Here is an 8,163-nt window from a genome sequence, read left to right as displayed (position 1 = left end):
TCTTTGCAGTTTTCCTGAGTGGAAGCTCTGATAAACATTTGCTTGTACCAGAGTATGTGAGGTGTTAAAAGAGAATTTCTGGACATACAGTCATATGAAACTCCAAAAACCAGCCAACAGTCAAACTATGGATTAAAGATGCCTGAGGGCTTCTCTAGCTAACTGGTTGAAGATGTGAGGTGACTGTGGAATTTCACATTCTTTCTTTTTTTTTAAGGCTCAAAATGATCCCTGGGGATATCAAGCTAAAGGTCTATACCTCAAGGTGGAGCAAGGGTAACCTAGAAGTCAACTTTGATTTCTTATTTTATATAACAAATCTATTTCCAAATCTTGTACATTCTACCTTCTCAACATCTCTTCCATCTGACACTGTTTCTGAGCTTCCCTCTTCCTTCTCTCACCATCACCACAAGACATATTTTCTAGGCTAAACATCTCAGCTTCTTTAATGGCTACTCATAGAATATGGTTTTCAAAATTCATCAAACTCTTCACCTTTCTAAAGACCTACTTCAGGTTGCCATTAGCTGAAATTGAAATGGGAAGCTATAGCTTTTTTTGTTGTTGTTAGCAAGATACACATACATGTGTCTATGTGTGTATATATACACATATACACATAATGTATATACATAAATATAAATTTGTGTGTATGTATACACATATATTTATATGTATGTATGTATGTATGCTGTATACACATACACACATATACCGACCCTCCTATGTTCATAGTCTAGTGATTCCCAAAGCTCTTCCCCTTTGGGAGGGGTTTTGTCTTTTTCCTAAAGTTATTGCACCTTTCTTCCATACCACGGCCCTTCTTCATATTTCTTCCTTCTTTTGCCCTGATAAATATGTGGACTTCTGTATGAATTGTGAACTTGTTGGGTTCCACATGAACATTCATTTCTCTTTTAATAAACCTAGTTTTCATATAAGTTTCATGAACTTCATTGTGATTTCCTGTTGACAATATACAAAAATTTTCCCCAGAAATTTTCCTTATATCCAGGCAATTCTATTTTCACTGTGACCAAACTTCATGAATTGTTAGACATCATCCATAAGTCTCTCCCCACTCCAACCAATTATCCACATGGGTACCAAAGCAATCTCTGAAACCTGAGAATGGACCACTCCTTTTATTTATACTGTAGTCCAATCAAAATAGCTTTCTGGATGTTGCAATTACATATTATCCCATCTTCATGTCTTTAACATTTGTTTCTTCACATGCCTTGAATGTCTTTCTACTCAATTCTGCCTCTTAGAATCCCTGGACTCTTTCAAGGTTTATCTCAAACACCACCCTCTACATTAAACCTTTCATAAACCCCCAAACATCAAGTGTATTCCCCCCCAAAAAATTATCTTGTAACTATTTTGTAGGTATTTCATACTTGGTGGTTATCCAGACTCATTCTCTCTGTGGGTTCATTTCACCTCAACTGGCTCCCAAGCTAATATGTTTGGGCTCCCAGAAGGGGTAGGTAATACTACTACTCTCAGAGTATAACTCTGGAGGTAAGGGGTGGGGGGTCTATACTTCTACTACAGCAGCCCATGAGTCCTCACATTATGTCTCCTATTAACAAGTCAATCAGTTGACTCAGTTAACTTAACTCTTGTTCCAAACTTTAAAATTTATTTTTTGTTACATTTTAAGTTCAGAACTGGCTCCCTCCCTCCCCACCCTCTACTAGAGAAGGCCACCATTTGACACAGTTATGTATGTGTGTGTGAATAAAACCATGTCATGCATATTTCTATTTATCAATTCTTTCTCTGGAGATGGATAGCATCTTCCTTCATAGGTCCTTTGTAGTTGATCTGAGTATTTATAATACTCAGAATTGCTTAGTCATTCACAGTTATTCTTTACACAATATTGCTGTTACTATATAAAACCTTGTCTTGGTTCTGCTTATTTCACTCTTCATTATTTCATGCAAGTCTTTCCATGTTTTTATTTTCTAAAATCAACCTGCTCATAATTTCTTATAGCACAGCAGTATTCCATCACTACTATATACTACAATTTGTTTAGCCATTCCCCAATGGATAGGCATCCCCTCAATTTCTAGTTCTTTGCTACCACAAGGATAACTGCTATAAATAGTTTAGAACACATAGGTTCTTTTCCTTTTTCCCTGATCACTTTTGGAAACAAATCTAGTAGTACTATTGCTGGGTCAAAGAGTATACACTGTTTTAAAGCTCTTTGGGCATAATTCCAGCCTGCTTTTCAAAATGGTTAGATCAGTTTACAGTTGCAAAAACAGTATATTAGTGTCCCAATTTTTCCACATCTCCTCCAACATCTGTTGTTTTCCCTTTCTATCATTTTAGCCAATCTGATAAGTGTGAGATATTTCAAATTAGTTTCCATTTGCATTTCTCTAATCACTAATGATGTAGAGCATTTTATATTACTATATATAGGTTTAATTTCTTCATCCAAAAAAATACCTGTCCATATACTTTAAGCATTTATTAATTGTGGAATGACATTCTGAAAAACTTGGCAAAGTTCTATATATACTTGAGATATAAGACTTTTATATGAAAAACTGTCTATAAATACCCCCCCACACATAAACATACATACAATTTTCTGTTTTCCTTATAATCTTGGCTACATTGGTTTTATTTGTACAAACCTTTTTTTTTATTAATGTAATCAAAATTATCCATTTTACAGCTCACAATGTTCTCTATCTCTTGTTTATTCATAATTTCTTCTCCTATCCATGTCTGGTAGGTGATATATTTCATGTTCTTCTAACTTACTTATGATATCTCCCTTCATATCTATTTCATGTACCTATTTTGACCTTATTTTGGCAAATGATATAAGATATTGATCTATACTAATTTCTGACAAACTGCTTTCCAGTTTTCCCAACAAATGTTTATCCACTAGTTAACTTTTTTTTTTTTTAGTGAGGCAATTGGGGTTAAGTGACTTGCCCAGGGTCACACAACTAGTAAATGTTAAGTGTCTGAGGCCGGATTTGAACTCAGGTACTCCTGACTCCAGGGCCAGTGCTTTATCCACTGTGCCACCTAGCTGCCCCCACTAGTTAATTTTTATCCGAAAGTTTAAATCTTTACATTAGTCAAACACAAAGCTACTATAATTTACTACTGTGTATTATATGTGTGTTCCACTGATTCACTTTTGTATTTCTTAGCCAGCACCAGATGATTTTTATAATTACTGCCTTATAATAGAGTTTAAGATCTGGTACTGCTAAGCCTCCTTTCTTTATATTTTTTATTAATTATTTTGATATTCTTGACCTTCTTGTTTATCACCATTAAAAATAATTCTTGCTGATGGTTTTAGATAGATACTTCTTATAGTTTAAGGAAAAAAATTCATTTATACCTGTCTTTTCAAGAATTTTAATAGGAATGCGTGCTGTATTTTGTCCTGAGCTTTTTCTGCATCTATTGATATAATAATATGATTTTTGCCACTTTTGTTACTGATATAATCAATTCTGTTTGTAGTTTTCCTTATGTTAAACCATTACTTCATTCTCGTATAAATCCCACTTGGTCAAAATATAAAATGCTTGTGATGTATGGCTGTAATCTTCTATCTAGTATTTTACTAAAGAATTTTACATCCATATTCATTAGTGAAATGAGCATATACTTTATCTGTTTTTGCTCTTTCTGGGTTAGGTATCAGTATCATATTTGTTTCATAAAAGGAATTTAGTAGGACTTCTTTCTTTGCCTATGATTTATTTAACAATTTATTTAATATTTCAATTGGTTGGTCTTTAAATGTTTGATAGAATTCACTTGCAAATCCATCTGGTCCTGATGCTTTTTGCTTAGGAAGTTCATTTATGGCCTCTTCAATTTCTTCATGTAAAATAGATTTATATAGATAATCTATTTCCTCTTCCATTAATGTAGGTAGTTTATATTTTTGTAAGTATACTGCCATTTCACTTACTTAAATCTTAACAAAAGCATTTACTCAGAAGGCAAGACAAGAACTGTAATTATACAACACTCCAGTCAGAAACCTGGAATATATTCTTCCACTAATGCAGTCAGTATCTGTGGGCAAGACAGATAAGCTTAATTACTATGGAAGTTGGGCAGGAATACAGGGAATAAATCTGACAAGGGGAACTCACAGCTCTGGAGCCAAGGGCCTAGATGTGCTTTCTCTAGGACCATCCTCACAAAGTTCATGAAGTGGTTTTCTGGCTAGAGTGGCCTGATCCATGGCTAGGCTGGGTTGCTTCTCACATGCTCATCAGCTGGGGCAGGGGAGAGGAGGGGGAGGTAGGGTGTTGTTCCACTAAGTTCTCTTTACTAAGTTGCCCTGCTGCTATTTGTTTATTAATCTCAGCTATTACTCTAGAAATTATACAAGAATGGGGAAGCATACATACATTGAGAACATGCATGGCCTCACAAACACAGAGCATGCAATTATATGTGTCCAAGCACATTTCTGGAGGGGAAACTCATCTCCCTACTGCTATGAAGACAACAACATTTTTTTTCCTAATGGTCTCACGGTGCTATTTTCTGCTGGACCTATTCCCTGCTTTTACGTTCCACTCTAAAACTCCAAACCTTTCCAGATAGTGACATCTGCTGGATACATGTAGTCATGGATGGGTTCTTCCTCAATACCTTAGTAGATAGCCTTTGTGAATTACTGTGAGCAAAAAAAAGAAATGTATCTCCTGTGTCCAATATCTAGGAATAAGTCTATACAACATTAGAAGAGTTCTTTTTTTTAATGATAAACATATAGTCCATGACCAAAATTAAAAAACTTTCAGCTATTAAGGAGCCCCTGAAGTTTGTTCTCTTATGGTATAAGTCCCACAGTTATTTCCATGCCAGGATAAAATATCAGAAAAAGGACTTTAATGGAGTGTGTACATGAATATCCAGTAAAAGTGTATGCCCACTCAGGGGACTGCTAAGGGCCCAATTTGAGGACTGGGGATTAGAAGCCAAGTTCAGGGAACCTAGTCATAAAGAGTTCAGGAAGATGACCAGTATGTATGACAGAGGCAAAACACAGATATTTGAAAAAAATTCAAATTCATTACACAGTTGAGGCAATATCACAATTGCAGATTAAAAGAGGCACAAAATGACTTCTAGAAAAGTATAGAGAAACAACAGATACAACTTTGGACATGTGGAAACAGAGAACAACACAATGTCTTCCAAATCTATGTAGGTACACAATGTATGGACATAGGAGTACACTAGGGAAAAAACTAGATGTGGAATTGACTTCATCACTAACTAGCCATGGGCTAATAGGCAAGCCACTTCACCTAAGCTTCAGTTTCTTTCTTCTGATTTGTGATTTATTTTGTGTGTGATCTACTCTCATTCCAAAAATCTAAGATTCTGGAATTTTACTATTGATGAGACACTATGTAGGAGAAGGGTGGGGCTGCTTCTTTGTAGAGCTCTTTCCTCTTACCCTAGTCTTTGAGTGCCACAGAAACAGCTGGTTCTGAGTGAGAAAACCTCTCACTCATTCCTTTCCTAATGGGTATCATGCTTCTCTACTACATAGTTTTTTGGTTTTTTCTCCTGGGAGTAGGTGAGTTCTTGATAAAGATGAGAGACCCCTTTCTTAAGTTTTCCAAATCTAACTGCAAACCTTTTCTTTGTGTTTCTAATCCCCAGTTTCTTCCTCAGCTGTTTTTCAGCTCTTTTTTCCTTTCTCCACAGACCCCATGGATGCTGGCATCACTCAGAACTTCAAATATCTGGTAACAGAGATAGGGCGTTATGTGACACTAAGATGTGACCAGGATCTGAAACATGACTATATGTACTGGTATCGAGAAGACCCAGGGTTGGGACTAAGGCTTATCTACTATTCTATTAATGTGAACATAGAAGACAAAGGAGAAGTCTCACATGGCTACAATGCCTCTCGGATAAATGAGAAATCCTTTATTCTAATTCTGGAGTCCACAAACAGAAACCAGACATCTGAATATTTCTGTGCCAGTAGTTTAACCACAGCACAGCAGAATATTATCTTCTCTGTACAAAAAAGGCAATCATAAGAGATAACATGGCTCAGATGTTTCTAGCCCTACTCCGAGAGAGAGAGAGAGAGAGAGAGAGAGAGAGAGAGAGAGAGAGAGAGAGAGAGAGAGAGAGAGGGAGGGAAACATCATTTCAGGAATACATATCAATACAAAATTATTGTTCATTAGAATCTTCCTTATCTCTACTGTAAATTTCAGTCTGAATGGATGTCAATCATGGGTATCTCTCTGGTGATAGCTATCTGGTGAACTAGCAGAAAGGATTGTACTAATTCTCTCATCTCCTCAAAATACACTCTATATTTCTATTTCTAGAAGGGCTCCCCCAGATCTTAGGGATTTTATAATTGAAGAGAAATAGTCCTAACTGGAGTGCCTTATGTCATGTGGCATTACATTATTAGCTCTTAGAAGTAAATATATATTACTTTTTCTCAAATACATTCAAGCCACTTTTCTTTTCTCTAAACATCATAGCCCTGATTATCTGGGTATTTAATCCTTGAAAGTCCAGGATCCAGAGAGCCCAACTGTTAAATTTTCCATATGAGTATTTATACCTCAGGAAATCAGATGCTACAAATCAGAGATTGATTTATTGTTTTTGTTGATTGTCTAGACAAAGTGATGGAGAGAATATTAATAATGGAAAGTACATTTTAAAATGTATCATACATTATTTTTTCTGGAGAGCCACTTGTAAAACATTGTAGTCATGTCATATCCCTGGTTCAGAAGCAGACAAATCCTTACAGCAGAGAATGGCATCAGGAAAAAATATTCTGAATGATATCCTGGCCACATTTTATGATCATTACCTCCACTCTCTCTCCCTTACCCTCCACCCCCAGCAGTCATACTTACTCTCAAGTATAGGTCAACATGTCTAAAAACACCACATCACCTAATGGGTAAAATGGTCACAATTCTCTTTTGCCCTTCACAAAGGTGGGAAACCTTAGGAGGACATGTCCATAATTCGGTGTCCAAGTCCCTGTTGCCCAATTACAACAAACTCTTTACCTAGCCCCTCTAATGACAGTCTTCCAATAAAGATGATGGTGGTGGTGGTAATGGTGGTGGTAGTGGTGGTGATGGCTAGAATTTACCTAGTTTCTTAAGATTTGCAAAGTATGAGGGCAGCTAGGTGGCACAGTAGATAAAGCACTGGCCCTGGATTCAGGAAGACCTGAGTTCAAATTTGACCTCAGACACTTGACATTTACTAGCTGTGTGACCCTGGGCAAGTCACTTTACCCTCATTGCCTAAAAAAAAAAAAAAAAGATTTGCAAAGTACGTTACAAATATTATCATCTAATTTTATCATCACAGCTCCTAGGACATAGCTGCTAATATTACCCCTATTTTATATATGAGGAAAATGAGGCAGTCAGAGGTAAAATTCTTACCAACAAACACATATCTAGCAAGTGTCTGACTTGGGATTTAAACTCAGTACTTCTTTGCATTTTCTTTTTTTGTTTATTTGTTTGTTTGTTTTGTGGGGCAATGAGGGTTAAATGACTTGTCCAGGGTCACGCAGCTAGTAAGTGTCAAATGTCTGAGATTGGATTTGAACTCAGGTCCTCCTGAATCCAAGGCTGGTGCTTTATCCACTGCACCACCTAAATGCCTCACCCTGTAACTCTTGATAAGCTTTATCTATCTCCAATCTTCTTGTTTTTCCAGTGGGTATCCCTTAAACAGTGCATACCTCCTCATCATTTTTCTTTATAATCTCTACTTTTATATCAATGACCACTGCTACATAAAGACTTTTTTTAAAGGGAGCTTAATTTCCATCTTGGGAAATAACATATCCATATATTGTTATACACTAATGGATCAAGAAAATTTTCATGATTGGGTAACTGGGGGAAAAATCTGTGCATTGAGTTTCTCTGATAAGGGTCTTATTTCCACAATATATGAGAAAGTGATTCATATTTATAATAAGAAGAACCATCCCAAAAAGCAGGGATTTTTTCATTTTTCAACTTTTTATTTGCATTATCTAGCACAGCACAGTACCTGGCAATTAGACATTGAATAAATTCTTGTTGAATCATTAATAGATTGCTTAACTGACAC

This window comes from Dromiciops gliroides, chromosome 5 (genome assembly GCF_019393635.1).
Source record: "Dromiciops gliroides isolate mDroGli1 chromosome 5, mDroGli1.pri, whole genome shotgun sequence".
In the NCBI taxonomy this organism is placed as follows: Eukaryota; Metazoa; Chordata; class Mammalia; order Microbiotheria; family Microbiotheriidae; genus Dromiciops; species Dromiciops gliroides.
Note: the sequence above shows the minus strand (reverse complement) of the source record.